We start from the raw sequence: 15,585 nt of genomic DNA on the forward strand, positions 1-15,585 counted from the left end.
GCCACTCCGATCACAGAATTACACTATGTTGCTATTTCTTTCTCCTTTCCTTTGAGAATCTTCAAGGACAAACAAAAGGCATAAGAGCTGCAGAAGTCTTCACAAGAATACACATATCCTTATATGAACTTTTCATTTATTGGTTCTTTTAGAATCATCACATTTATTTTCACATATTTTTTGATTGTGATGTTTGGTATATATTTTTTATATAAAATAAATACCAAGTTACCTGTAAAATAAATATAAACCCTAAAATAGCTACAATGTAATTATTAATTACATTGTAGCTATCTTAGGGTTTATTTTATAGGTAAGTATTTAGATTTAAATAGGAATATTTTAATTAATATTAATATTAATTAGATTTATTTTAATAAGAATTTAGTTAGGGATGTTAGAGTTAGATAGGGTTATTATACTTAATATATATATATAATATAATAACGATATTAAGTATAGTAACCCTAATATAATTAGGGTTAATATAGTTAATATATATAATATAATAACGATATTAACTATATTAACCCTAATATAATTAGGGTTAATATAGTTAATATAGCTGGCGGCGGTGTAGGGGGATTAGATTAAGGGTTAATGTGTTTAATATAGGTGGCGGCGGTGTAGGGGGATTAAATTAGGGGTTAATATTTTTAAAATAGATGGCGGCGGGGTAGGAGCTCACTTTAGGGGGTAGGTAAGGTAGATGGCGGCGGGGTAGGGGCTCACTTTAGGGGGTAGGTAAGGTAGATGGCGGCTGGGTAGGGGCTCACTTTAGGGGGTAGGTAAGGTAGATGGCGGCGGGGTAGGGGCTCACTTAAGGGGGTAGGTAAGGTAGATGGCGGCGGGGTAGGGGCTCACTTTAGGGGGTAGGTAAGGTAGATGGCGGCGGGGTAGGGGCTCACTTTAGGGGGTAGGTAATGTAGATTGCGGTGGTGTAAGGGGCTCACATTAGGGGGTATGTAATGTAGCTGGCAACGGTGTAGGGGGATCACATTAGGGGGTTATACTTTTAATGTAGGTGGCGGCGGGGTCCGGGAGCGGCGGTTTAGGGGTTAAATACTTTATTAGGGATTGCGGCGGGGGATCACGGTTGACAGGTAGATAGACATTGCGCATGCGTTAGGTGTTAGGTTTTATTTAGCAGGTAGTTGAGGGAGTTACGGGGCTCCAATAGACAGCGTAAGGCTTACTACAGCTGCATTTTTTGGCGAGGTGAAAATGGAGTAACATTTATCCATTTTCACCATGTAAGTCCTTACGCTGTATATTGGATACCAAACTGCACGGGTTTGGTATACCTGCCTATGGCCCAAAAAACTACGGGCGAAGGCAGAAATATACGAGCGTAACTTCTAGGTTACGCCGTATATAGGATACCAAACCTGCGCAAAATTCGGCGTCGCCGGCTTTTGCGGGCGACGCTGCATATCGGATCGGGCCCCTGAGGTTTAGTAGGTATTAAGTGCTCTGTGTGAAAAAAAAAAAAAGGCATTTGAACCAGTATATAAATCCCACAAAAACTTTAGCCCTGTAAATAACTGTATACAAATATTTTACTTATGCTGCCGAACGTGATTCAACTGAGCAGACACATTGCCCTGGCTGCTGCGGTGGCACCCTCTGTCCCCCCCCCCCCCCCACCACCAGCTACACACAGTGATCTTTTTTCTACTTTTAGCTGTAGCAACGGTTTTATATCAGCCTGCCCCTTGTCCCCTCACCCTCCTGCCTGGGTAGTAAGACCGCCTCTCTAACATGCAGGATTAAAAGCAATGCCTGCTTTATGTGACATAATAATGGAGACTGGGTGCGGTCACTCCTCACACTGCAGGGATAGGGATAAGAGTATGTTGCAAAAACCCATAGTACAACTGTAAAGCAATGGGATTAAAAGGGAGATAAATCTCTAGGGATGCTGATGATCTGAGTCTGAACTTCTTTCCGATCTTACCCGTGGCCAGAGTAATCCTGACCGCCGTCCTCAGAGACCCACAGCACGCTGCCACACTCCACTAGTAAGTAGAAACAGTTAAGCTCCTGAGGTGACAAGTCAGAACTTCCAAGTTAGTCCTCGAGACAACACCGTGGCATGGTCGCTGCCTTCTTATGCCTGAGCTTAAAGACGAATCAACACGGCACATGCATTCACATGCGCCAAAAAGCACTGTCTGTGTATTGGTAGCATGTGGTCACATGATGACCATGTATGGGCCCAATAGAATTTTTTTATTTTTTTTAAATGCATGGGGCAATGCGGGACAGGCGTCAATCTTTCCAGGACAGACCCCTAAAATCAGGACTGTCCCGTGAAAATTGGGACAGTGATAACTAGGTATGGGCGAATGTGTTTAAATTTAAATTCGAATGTTAGAACAAATGTTATTGTAGAAGTGTATCGAATATTATTTGCAGTTTTCGAATGTCACTTTCGAATTTGAATGTCACTTTCGAATTCGAATGTCACATTCAAATTTAAATATGACATTCAAATTCGAATGTCACATTTAAAATCGAAAATTACATTTATAAAACTCAGTTGTAGACTAGAAATACTATTTCGAATTTGAATGTGACATTCCAATTTGAATCAAGAAAATAGAGAGACGCACTCACTGAGACAGAACAATAGCTAGAAAAACTTCTGTGCCTGTCCACAAGGCCAGTGCCACTCAGGTTGCAGTCTCTTTTTGCACGCTATGCCTTTTCATAGAGAAAAAAATATCCTGTAAAAAATCAGTCTGATCCTGCCCAATGACAGTCCAGCACCGAAATACCAGGCAATTCTTCTCTGAACAAGACAAACAACAAACCCCAGACGTACGTTTCGGCCTCTCTTGACCCTCGTCAGTGAGGTGCAGTTGCATATCTCTAGGGCATGTGTGCAAGGAGTCCACGTCTGGTTTCCCCCTTTTACTCATACGGAGACCTAAGAGCATTTACATAAAATCAAGAAAATAGAGAGACGCACTCACTGAGACAGAACAATAGCTAGAAAAACTTCTGTGCCTGGTATTTCGGTGCTGGACTGTCATTGGGCAGGATCAGACTGATATGCTACAGGATATTTTTTCTCTGTGAAAAGGCATAGTGTGCAAAAAGAGACTGCACCCTGAGTGGCACTGGCCTTGTGGACAAGCACAGAAGTTTTTCTAGCTATTGTTCTGTCTCAGTGAGTGTGTCTCTCTATTCTTGATTTTATGTAAATTGCTCTTAGGTCTCCCTAAGAGTAAAAGGGGAAACCAGTTGTGGACTCCTTGCACACATGACTTAGAGATATGCAACTGCACCTCACTGACGAGGCCCAAGAGAGGCTGAAACGTAGGTCTGGGGCTTGTTGTTTGTCTTGTTCAGAGAAGAATTGTCTGGTATTTCGGTGCTGGACTGTCATTGGGCAGGATCAGACTGATATGCTACAGGATATTTTTTCTCTGTGAAAAGGCATAGTGTACAAAAATGTAGGAAGAGGTTTTGAACCTTTATTTTTTTATACTTGAATTGTCTGCCTAAGTGTTTTGTTTCGTATCTTTAATTTTTGCTTGAAATAACGCAATTTTGAAAGTTATGCCTAAACACTTAAGGAGCAGTGCATAAGCATATGAAATACTCAATTAACAAGAATAGACTATACAGGCTAAATAAACCTGATAGTCTTAAAGAAATGCTTATGTTGCACTGTGAACAATGGATTGTAGTAATTAATTCGGTAGATTACTGGAACTTGTGGTTGAGAAAGAATTTGTATAATCAAATTAAAATATAACCTTTATTAGTTTTATTTATAAAAAAGACAGCATAAATTGTGTGTGTATGCTACCCTGGAGAGAGTTAAAAGCACACTCTCTGTTGATTATATGATACTTAGCTTGTATGATATCACTGATATAGAGTACTTGGTAACCCAGTTTTAAGACCGAGTTTATATTATAGGTGTATCTGTATATTTATCTATCTAAGGACTGTGTGGCCTAATATCTGGCCAGTCCTAGATATTTTCCCAAGTGGGTATTTATATATGGTATACCTATTATACTTAAACTTAATGGTTTTTTTAGATAAATAGGCTTTAAGGCACTGTGAACATCGATGTCCAGTTATATAACCAGTATACAGTGAGCTAATACCAATGTATACACTTGCAATAAAATTTCTGTGGAGACTGGGAGGTCAGGAGGATTACCTATATGGCAGTCTCTATATTGTATCACCACCACTTGATTATTGCGTTAACTTAGCAACTCTGACTGATATTAATTAAGTTCAGTATGATTGTGCACATAATATTGCATCAAGGGATAAGCTCGGTTATGCAGGTGCAGCGGTTAACCATTTTTTTAAACGCTATGGTACATAGTAATAGCAGCTGCTTAGGCCTGTGAAAAACAGACTTGTGTTTTCTGTCACTCAGTTTTGGCTACAGTCGTATTACAGCGTTGCTAAATTACAGCTTTTAATAGTATGACACTATGTGTCTAAATTTTTATTAACTTAGTGATGACCCCTGTCAGTTGTATTCCTTCTATGGTAGTGTACGATATTGTATAGACAAAATTATCTTTAGAACTTAATCCCCCAGATATTGTATTACCCACTCGATATCGTATTATGTTATGCAAGTGCAGCGGTTACCCATTTTTATATACTGGGATAAATAGTAGCTGCAGCTTAAGCCTGTGAAAAGCCACTGGTTACCAAGTACTAATTAAGAAAAGTTTTTTTTAAGCTAAGATATTTTTTCTAATTATTACAACAAGAGAGGCAGTTAAAAAATAACGAGGACCCCTGACGCAGCGTTTCACTAACGCATCCTCAGAGGGGTTACCCGGGCCGGCACACTTCCGGAAGTATATAGTATTCTAATGTCCCGCCTCAGATGTCTGATTGGTCAGGGATTCCTGTTCCTATTAGTGGAGCTTGTGTCAATCATAGAGTTAGTTCTGTCACGGAGGTAGCTATGGAGATGATGTGTAACCAACTTGGTTACCGGATAACAAAAACAGTGTATTATTTTGGAAAGTGAATACAACAGTGTTTAACGCTGCCTTGTTCACTTCGTCTTGAATTACATTTATCTTTATTTAGGTCTATGTTCTTATAGTTTGTCATAGGGAAAAAGCGGAACTGTTTGTTAGGATGTTTCACCATTAATATATGTGTTTCTAGATAGTTATCAAGATTTGGAATGTTCATAGTACTTTTGTTAAGTACTGCTTTGATATACAGGTGAGAGGTAAAAAATAAAAATAAAAATAAAACTTAAGAACAAAAAACGTGTTAGAACTGTGAATAATGCTAAGTGTAAATTTAAAATAAAATAAAAATGAGTTAAAAATAAAACGTCTAAGGACTTAAAGTTAATTTAGTGAAACAAATATAAGATCCAGCTTATGTGGGGATTCATTGTTTACATAATAAACAGTTGGCTAGAAATAAAGCCAACTATAGAGAAGTGTAGTGATAACTAAGTGTTATAGTGTGATATTCTGAGTTTTTAAATTTAACTTAGAAAAAATTAGTTACTTAAAAGTCACCTTACGATGCTCCACAGTAGAGGGATGTGTTACTACCAATTTATTGAGTGAAACCATTGAAGTGATTGGGTGTGAGTAGAGGTTACAATCTTGATTATAATTATTATATCACATTGATTATGAAGAATCATACATATTCAAGGTATGATATGTTGAAAATGTTATCTCTCAGATATTGTATTGTTGTTTGATCCCTATATTAATTTTTTATTTTTTATATTTTGTTATTCCAGATAGACATGATAGTTGTTGTTATCATTAAGTCCATGAGGTTTGACACTATTCAATAGATGTATCCATCTGCACTCCATTTTAAGTAGTATTTGCTCTAGGTTACCTCCTCTAATGCCTAGAGTCGCTTTTTGTAATACTGAAAATTTAAGCAAGGAATCATTGCTATCATGTTTGTGATAAAAGTGCCTGGCTACACTTGTTATTTGTTTGTTTTTCTCCATGTCCTTATAAGCGTTTTTAATATTCCTGCTATGTTCCAATATCCTTGTCCTCACCTGTCGTGTCGTCATTCCGACATAGAACAGCTTACATGGACACTGAAGGACATATATAACACCTGTTGTGGTGCAGGAGAAGTGGTCAGCTAGTATATGCTTATTATCATATTTGTCTACAATGTCCTTGATTTTCAGTACCTTGGAACATGTACTGCATGTCCCACATGGGAACATGCCTTTTGATTGACTTGCTCTTTTGGGCATGTGGATATAGTGACTTTTAACCAGTGTGTCTTTTAGGTTTTTAGGTCTTTTATATCCTATTGAAACTTTGTCCCCGATCTGTGTTGCTAGTAGGGGATCATTCTTTAAGATATGCCAATGATCATTTATTATCGTTGTTATCTGTTTTATTTGGGGGTTGTAAGTCGTAATCAGTCTTGGTTTATTGTCCTGTTTTTTTCTGACGTGGTTGTAAAAGCCTTTGTCTGTTTTGCTGTAATGCCTCAGTTTTAGCTTTTTTTATGGACCTTTTACTGTAGCCTCTTTCTTGTAGCCTGTTAGATAATTTAGAGGCTTCTTGCCTGAATGTACTCAAATCAGAACAATTCCTCCTCAGCCTTGTGAATTCCCCTTTAGGGATGGCCTTGAGAGTACAGGGGGCATGGGCACTGGTATGGTACAGTAGGGTATTGGTTGCTGTTTGTTTTCTGTATATGTTTGTGCTCACCCTTCCTTCTTGGTCTACTTGTATTTGTAGATCTAAGAAGTTAACTGATTGTTGACTATACTCATATGTGAGTTTGATGTTCAATATATTGTTGTTCAAGACTTCCATGAACTCACATAGTATTGGTTCGGGGCCTTCCCAGATGAAGAGTATATCATCTATATACCGAATCCAACAAGGAATGTACTGCACAAATCTATCATTGTCTCCAGTGAATACCGTTAAGTTCTCCCACCAACCTAAGAACAAATTTGCGTACGTGGGTGCGCAGGCAGTACCCATTGCGGTACCCTGTGTTTGTAAATAGAAACGATCTTTAAATGTAAAATAGTTATGATGAAGTACAAAATGTAATAGGTCTTTGATGAATTGATTATGATCTTGATTATCATTCACATTTGTACTCAAATAGTAAGAAATTGCCTGTTCACCCAGATGGTGTTTTATGTTGGTATACAATGATTCAAACAATTCTTATCACAGAAACACCCTACCACAGCTACATTCTACATGATTCCCAAGATACACAAGGACATCCAGAAACCTCCAGGCCGGCCTATAGTGTCAGGCAACGGAAGTCTAACTGAAAAACCGAGTCAATACATAGACCAACGACTCAGAGAATATCTATACACACTACCATCGTATGTTAAGGACACTATGGAGGTGCTTCAAAAACTGGATAACATGACACTATCCCCTAACTCGTTTATTATAACGGCAGATGTGGAATCATTGTATACCAACATAAAACACCATCTGGGTGAACAGGCAATTTCTTACTATTTGAGTACAAATGTGAATGATAATCAAGATCATAATCAATTCATCAAAGACCTATTACATTTTGTACTTCATCATAACTATTTTACATTTAAAGATCGTTTCTATTTACAAACACAGGGTACCGCAATGGGTACTGCCTGCGCACCCACGTACGCAAATTTGTTCTTAGGTTGGTGGGAGAACTTAACGGTATTCACTGGAGACAATGATAGATTTGTGCAGTACATTCCTTGTTGGATTCGGTATATAGATGATATACTCTTCATCTGGGAAGGCCCCGAACCAATACTATGTGAGTTCATGGAAGTCTTGAACAACAATATATTGAACATCAAACTCACATATGAGTATAGTCAACAATCAGTTAACTTCTTAGATCTACAAATACAAGTAGACCAAGAAGGAAGGGTGAGCACAAACATATACAGAAAACAAACAGCAACCAATACCCTACTGTACCATACCAGTGCCCATGCCCCCTGTACTCTCAAGGCCATCCCTAAAGGGGAATTCACAAGGCTGAGGAGGAATTGTTCTGATTTGAGTACATTCAGGCAAGAAGCCTCTAAATTATCTAACAGGCTACAAGAAAGAGGCTACAGTAAAAGGTCCATAAAAAAAGCTAAAACTGAGGCATTACAGCAAAACAGACAAAGGCTTTTACAACCACGTCAGAAAAAACAGGACAATAAACCAAGACTGATTACGACTTACAACCCCCAAATAAAACAGATAACAACGATAATAAATGATCATTGGCATATCTTAAAGAATGATCCCCTACTAGCAACACAGATCGGGGACAAAGTTTCAATAGGATATAAAAGACCTAAAAACCTAAAAGACACACTGGTTAAAAGTCACTATATCCACATGCCCAAAAGAGCAAGTCAATCAAAAGGCATGTTCCCATGTGGGACATGCAGTACATGTTCCAAGGTACTGAAAATCAAGGACATTGTAGACAAATATGATAATAAGCATATACTAGCTGACCACTTCTCCTGCACCACAACAGGTGTTATATATGTCCTTCAGTGTCCATGTAAGCTGTTCTATGTCGGAATGACAACACGACAGGTGAGGACAAGGATATTGGAACATAGCAGGAATATTAAAAACGCTTATAAGGACATGGAGAAAAACAAACAAATAACAAGTGTAGCCAGGCACTTTTATCACAAACATGATAGCAATGATTCCTTGCTTAAATTTTCAGTATTACAAAAAGCGACTCTAGGCATTAGAGGAGGTAACCTAGAGCAAATACTACTTAAAATGGAGTGCAGATGGATACATCTATTGAATAGTGTCAAACCTCATGGACTTAATGATAACAACAACTATCATGTCTATCTGGAATAACAAAATATAAAAAATAAAAAATTAATATAGGGATCAAACAACAATACAATATCTGAGAGATAACATTTTCAACATATCATACCTTGAATATGTATGATTCTTCATAATCAATGTGATATAATAATTATAATTAAGATTGTAACCTCTACTCACACCCAATCACTTCAATGGTTTCACTCAATAAATTGGTAGTAACACATCCCTCTACTGTGGAGCATCGTAAGGTGACTTTTAAGTAACTAATTTTTTCTAAGTTAAATTTAAAAACTCAGAATATCACACTATAACACTTAGTTATCACTACACTTCTCTATAGTTGGCTTTATTTCTAGCCAACTGTTTATTATGTAAACAATGAATCCCCACATAAGCTGGATCTTATATTTGTTTCACTAAATTAACTTTAAGTCCTTAGACGTTTTATTTTTAACTCATTTTTATTTTTATTTTATTTTAAATTTACACTTAGCATTATTCACAGTTCTAACACGTTTTTTGTTCTTAAGTTTTATTTTTATTTTTATTTTTTACCTCTCACCTGTATATCAAAGCAGTACTTAACAAAAGTACTATGAACATTCCAAATCTTGATAACTATCTAGAAACACATATATTAATGGTGAAACATCCTAACAAACAGTTCCGCTTTTTCCCTATGACAAACTATAAGAACATAGACCTAAATAAAGATAAATGTAATTCAAGACGAAGTGAACAAGGCAGCGTTAAACACTGTTGTATTCACTTTCCAAAATAATACACTGTTTTTGTTATCCGGTAACCAAGTTGGTTACACATCATCTCCATAGCTACCTCCGTGACAGAACTAACTCTATGATTGACACAAGCTCCACTAATAGGAACAGGAATCCCTGACCAATCAGACATCTGAGGCGGGACATTAGAATACTATATACTTCCGGAAGTGTGCCGGCCCGGGTAACCCCTCTGAGGATGCGTTAGTGAAACGCTGCGTCAGGGGTCCTCGTTATTTTTTAACTGCCTCTCTTGTTGTAATAATTAGAAAAAATATCTTAGCTTAAAAAAAACTTTTCTTAATTAGTACTTGGTAACCAGTGGCTTTTCACAGGCTTAAGCTGCAGCTACTATTTATCCCAGTATATAAAAATGGGTAACCGCTGCACTTGCATAACATAATACGATATCGAGTGGGTAATACAATATCTGGGGGATTAAGTTCTAAAGATAATTTTGTCTATACAATATCGTACACTACCATAGAAGGAATACAACTGACAGGGGTCATCACTAAGTTAATAAAAATTTAGACACATAGTGTCATACTATTAAAAGCTGTAATTTAGCAACGCTGTAATACGACTGTAGCCAAAACTGAGTGACAGAAAACACAAGTCTGTTTTTCACAGGCCTAAGCAGCTGCTATTACTATGTACCATAGCGTTTAAAAAAATGGTTAACCGCTGCACCTGCATAACCGAGCTTATCCCTTGATGCAATATTATGTGCACAATCATACTGAACTTAATTAATATCAGTCAGAGTTGCTAAGTTAACGCAATAATCAAGTGGTGGTGATACAATATAGAGACTGCCATATAGGTAATCCTCCTGACCTCCCAGTCTCCACAGAAATTTTATTGCAAGTGTATACATTGGTATTAGCTCACTGTATACTGGTTATATAACTGGACATCGATGTTCACAGTGCCTTAAAGCCTATTTATCTAAAAAAACCATTAAGTTTAAGTATAATAGGTATACCATATATAAATACCCACTTGGGAAAATATCTAGGACTGGCCAGATATTAGGCCACACAGTCCTTAGATAGATAAATATACAGATACACCTATAATATAAACTCGGTCTTAAAACTGGGTTACCAAGTACTCTATATCAGTGATATCATACAAGCTAAGTATCATATAATCAACAGAGAGTGTGCTTTTAACTCTCTCCAGGGTAGCATACACACACAATTTATGCTGTCTTTTTTATAAATAAAACTAATAAAGGTTATATTTTAATTTGATGATACAAATTCTTTCTCAACCACAAGTTCCAGTAATCTACCGAATTAATTACTACAATCCATTGTTCACAGTGCAACATAAGCATTTCTTTAAGACTATCAGGTTTATTTAGCCTGTATAGTCTATTCTTGTTAATAGTGTACAAAAAGACTGCACCCTGAGTGGCACTGGCCTTGTGGACAAGCACAGAGGTTTTTCTAGCTATTGTTCTGTCTCAGTGAGTGCGTCTCTCTATTTTCTTGATTCCAATTCGAATGTCACATTCAAATATTACATTTATAAAACACAGTTGTAGACTAGAAATAGTATTTCGAATTAGAATGTGACATTCAAATTCGAATGTCACATTCGAATATTACATTTCGAAATTGAAAGTGATATAAAATACATAGCTAAACATTCTATTATTCGAATAAATATTTTCGAATATTATTGAAAATTTTTAACAAGAAAATAGAATGTTAGAATGTTATATAAACATTCGAACTTCAATTCGACAGACGAACAAATGCATCAAAATTTGTTTTAAATTTTGAATTTTTAGAAACATTCGCCCATCCCTAATGATAACACAAACACCCACCAGCATCTTATATGTTAACATTTAACACAATGCAGAGGTTCCCTCTACCTCACACAAAGCACCCTCCCCTGTACCTTTATATACTGAATCAGATATATAATATTATATAGAGGTTCCCTCTACCTCACACACAGCAACCTCCCCAGGACCGTATATATACAGATATATATTATTATAGAGATTTCCTCTGCCTCACACACAGAGCACCTCCTATAGCACTGCATGTAGAGATATACAGTACTATAGAGAGGTTCCTTATGTCTTAAACACACACAGCCAGCACCTTACATGTAAACATTTAAACAAACTGCAGATGTTCCCTCGGCCTCACACACACACTCCCTTTCCAGTTCCTTATATACTGATATATAATTTAATATAGAGGTCCCTATGCCTCTCACACTAATCCCTTGCGGGTATGTTACATATAGATATATAATATTATAGAGAGGTTCCCTCTGCATTGCACACAGGGGCAGACTCGGTCGGGGGCAGGGGGGCAATTGGCCCCCTGGCCTCTCTCTGTGCACTTTAAAACGGCCGCACCGGCACCTGTCAGACACCGCCTTGTATAAGGACAGCGCGGCCATGAACAGGGGGACATACTTACATACAGCGGCCGTGAGACTGAGCATCCACTTAATTTACTCAGTTACTCACGGTCGCTGTATACAGGAAAGACAGGTGCTGGCTTTAAATAATTGATCCGGCCAGGGGTGGGAGGAACTAACAGGGTCCTCACATGACCGGCGTGAATTCCCACTCCCTACCCCTCATCACTTCCTCCCACACAGTGACGCGAGAGGGAAGCAGTGAGCTGAGCAAGGCTGGACTGGGCTGGGCTGGTCAGTCGTATGTGATTTCTGTTGCTTTTCTGTATATATTTGTTAGAATTATTTGGCATCTAAGTACCCTAAACTTTATTTCAGAACCCGTGAACAAGACAATATTTAATATTTTGTGCAATTTACATTGGGTTTTGAGATGGCACACAGTGGATAGAGCTATGGAAACTATCAGTTGACATGGTCAGCACTCAATATACCTCATTATATTTAAATTAAAGTGAAGGTAAACTTAATCACTCTTCTATGAAAAAATCGATATAGTATTAAAATTGAATAGGATGTTCATTCATGATTTTTTCTATTTTTCTATAGTACCTTTGTTTTCTTGGTTAATTTGCTCCGATTTTGCTTGGCAAAAAACAACCCGTCTTTTTTTTTTTTTATAAACAACGATCACGTTTTTTATACAGCCAATTGATTTTCTGGCCGTTAGGCGGCCGTCAATTGACGTCACAAGCTGATGCTTGATTGTGCGCATGCGCGAGTATTATATGTCCTCCTTGAAAGCGAGCGCGTCCTCGTTTTGCGTATGTGCATTAGGCGTTTCAATTGTTTGCTTTTGTGAGCGATCATTTGTGTGCGCATGCGCAGTAAGCAGAGAATAGATGTGCACGAGTGTAGTTCTGACGTATAGAGCGGGTGGGACCGCTCTATACGTCTATGTATTGAAAACACGGAACTGCTGGATGGGAGGGGATTACGATCGTAAGGAACAGTAAAATAACGGTTAGTAAATATGGTCAAATAAAAGTTTTTTTAAAAAAGAAACCTAGCGACTACCTTGTAAGTTAGAAAATGAAAATAAAGAGCTATTTGTATTAGAATAACTTTACCTTCACTTTAAATCTCAGTCCTTAGGATTCACCAAACAAAATTTAATGGGCTATTAAATAAAGTAGAACCTCTATCAATATTTACCTTTTCCTGGTTGCTAAATGTAAATGTACTCATCAGCTGGGGATACTGCAGCTGAAGCAAATAATGTGAATAGACATGAAATAAAACACAGTAAGACCATGGGCTTTGGCCCATTAATAGGCCTTTCTGAAGCCATAATTCAAATGAACTAACACTATTAACAAAGCAATGAGATATTTGAATAATGCACCAGCTAATCCATGTTGATTTGTTAGGCCTCTTACACACTTCATCCAAAAACTCAACCAATAGATCTATAAATGTATTTCACTGTCTTAAATGACACATTTGAATGAGCTTTTCTGTTATGCAGGACCAAACAAGTACATTTTCACATCATGTGACTTGGTTTAAGCCAATCACATATTTATATACTGTCTCCACGACATCGGGTTTTGATCATTAAAAGGGATATGAAACCCAAAAAGTTGTCTTTTGTGATTTAGACAGAGCATACAATATTTACAAAGGTTTCCAATTTACTTCTATTATCAATTTGTTTTGTTCCCATGGTATTCTTTGCTAAATAAATACAGAGGTGTCTGGAAAACTACATAGCTGGAAATACTGCTGTGGTTCTGTGCTCTTGCAAATTGATAACATTTTTGCAAAAACTGCTGCCATATAGTGCTCCAGACATGTGAATGCTCATGAGCTCTTACATCTCTACTTTTCAACATGATACCAACAGAACAAAGAACATTTTATAATAGAAGTTGTTTAAAAGTGCATGCCCCATCTGAATAATCAAAAAAAAATGTTGGGTTTAATGTAGGGTGACCATATTGCCGCTTTAAAAAGAGACACGTATGAAAAATACATATGTCAGGGTTCTTATACAAAACATTTCTTTAAACAGCCCTGAAATATGTATTTTTCATAAGTGTCCCTTTTTAAAGCGGCAATATGGTCAGCCCATTTTAATGTCCCTTTCAATTTTTGCTGCTAAGCATTTTTTCACACCCCTGTGGTTTAAGCTATTTTTTGCTTGTTAAATTTAAACAATATTAGCATAAAAGAAGAGTGTAAAAAGGTTAGAGATATGGTGCACTAACACTGATAGAGCACAAGCCATAGTGCTCCCATACTGCGGGCCAGCCAGCCCTCCCCTGATTGCACACAGCACCCTGTCCAGTACTGTATATACAGATATATGATATTATAGAGAGGTTCCCTCTGCATTACACACACTGCCCCCTCCCCAGCACCATATATACAGATATATAATATTATAGAGATTTCCTCTGCCTTGCATCACACACACACACACACAGCCCCCTCCCCAGCACTGTATATACAGATATATAATATTATAGAGATGTTACCTCTGCATCATACACAGCCCCCTCCTTAGTTCCTTATATACAGATATATATAATATTATAGAAAGGTTCCTCTGTCTCTCACACACAGCCCCATCCCCAGTTCCTTATATACAGATATATAATATTATATAAATGTTCCCTCTGCCTCTCTCACATGGCTCCCTCCCCAGATTCTTATATACAGATATGTCATAGAGATGTCCCTCTGCTTCACACACACAGCCCCCTCCCCAGTTCCTTATATGCAGATATATAATATTATATAAATATTCCCTCTGCCTCTCTCACATGGCTTTCTCCCCAGATTCTTATATACAGATATGTCATAGAGATGTCCCTCTGCTTCACACACACAGCCCCCTCCCCAGTTCCTTATATGCAGATATATAATATTATATAAATATTCCCTCTGCCTCTCTCACATGGCTCCCTCCCCAGATCCTTATATACAGATATGTCATAGAGATGTCCCTCTGCTTCACACACACAGCCCACTCCCCAATTATTTATATACAGTTATATAAGATGACAGGGAAGTTCCCTCTGCCTCACAGAGCCCTCTCGCCATATCCTTATATAGATGTCCTCTCCATCTCACACACATCGCCCCTGCTTCAGTACATGTATCAATATATATTATAGAGGCTCCCTCTGTATTACACACACTCATCCCCTCTCAAGTTTTCCTCTGACACACACCAGTTTCTGCAGCTTCATAAAACAACACACGTTACGTATTCTTTAATACAGTATATACAGGTATTTACCAGAAAAGGGGCTTAGTAGTCCATGTTTACCGCTGGGACGGTAGCAGCTAGTTCCCATCCAGCTAAAGAACCGGTGATGTCATAAATCACATGATTGCTGTGGGCAAAAATAAAGAGGCCTGTAGGAAATCTATGCTAGTCGTTTAGCTTATTAGGAACTAGCGGTTACGTTTTTATTTAGGTTATTTAACGCGTGTGTTAATATCATTATACTGCAGTGTATAAAGAGGATCATCATTCTCTACAGTATATATGTTTGTAA

General features: G+C 37.6%; 1 protein-coding gene across 3 annotated transcripts in view; it reads right to left on the bottom strand.

The window, feature by feature from the left end:
- Positions 1-15,377, bottom strand: part of LOC128657318 (gastrula zinc finger protein XlCGF7.1-like) — a 67,928-nt gene extending 52,551 nt beyond the window's left edge. For 2 of the 3 annotated variants that reach the window (XM_053711617.1, XM_053711615.1), the window contains exon 1: positions 15,324-15,374. The gene's annotated coding sequence lies outside the window, so the exon portion shown is untranslated. Of the gene's footprint in view, positions 1-15,323 lie in introns of all 3 variants that reach the window. The other variant, XM_053711616.1, reaches the window with a different exon arrangement.
- Positions 15,378-15,585: the final 208 nt, after the last annotated feature.

The sequence above is a fragment of the Bombina bombina genome, chromosome 4 (assembly GCF_027579735.1).
Source record: "Bombina bombina isolate aBomBom1 chromosome 4, aBomBom1.pri, whole genome shotgun sequence".
Lineage (NCBI taxonomy): Eukaryota > Metazoa > Chordata > Amphibia > Anura > Bombinatoridae > Bombina > Bombina bombina.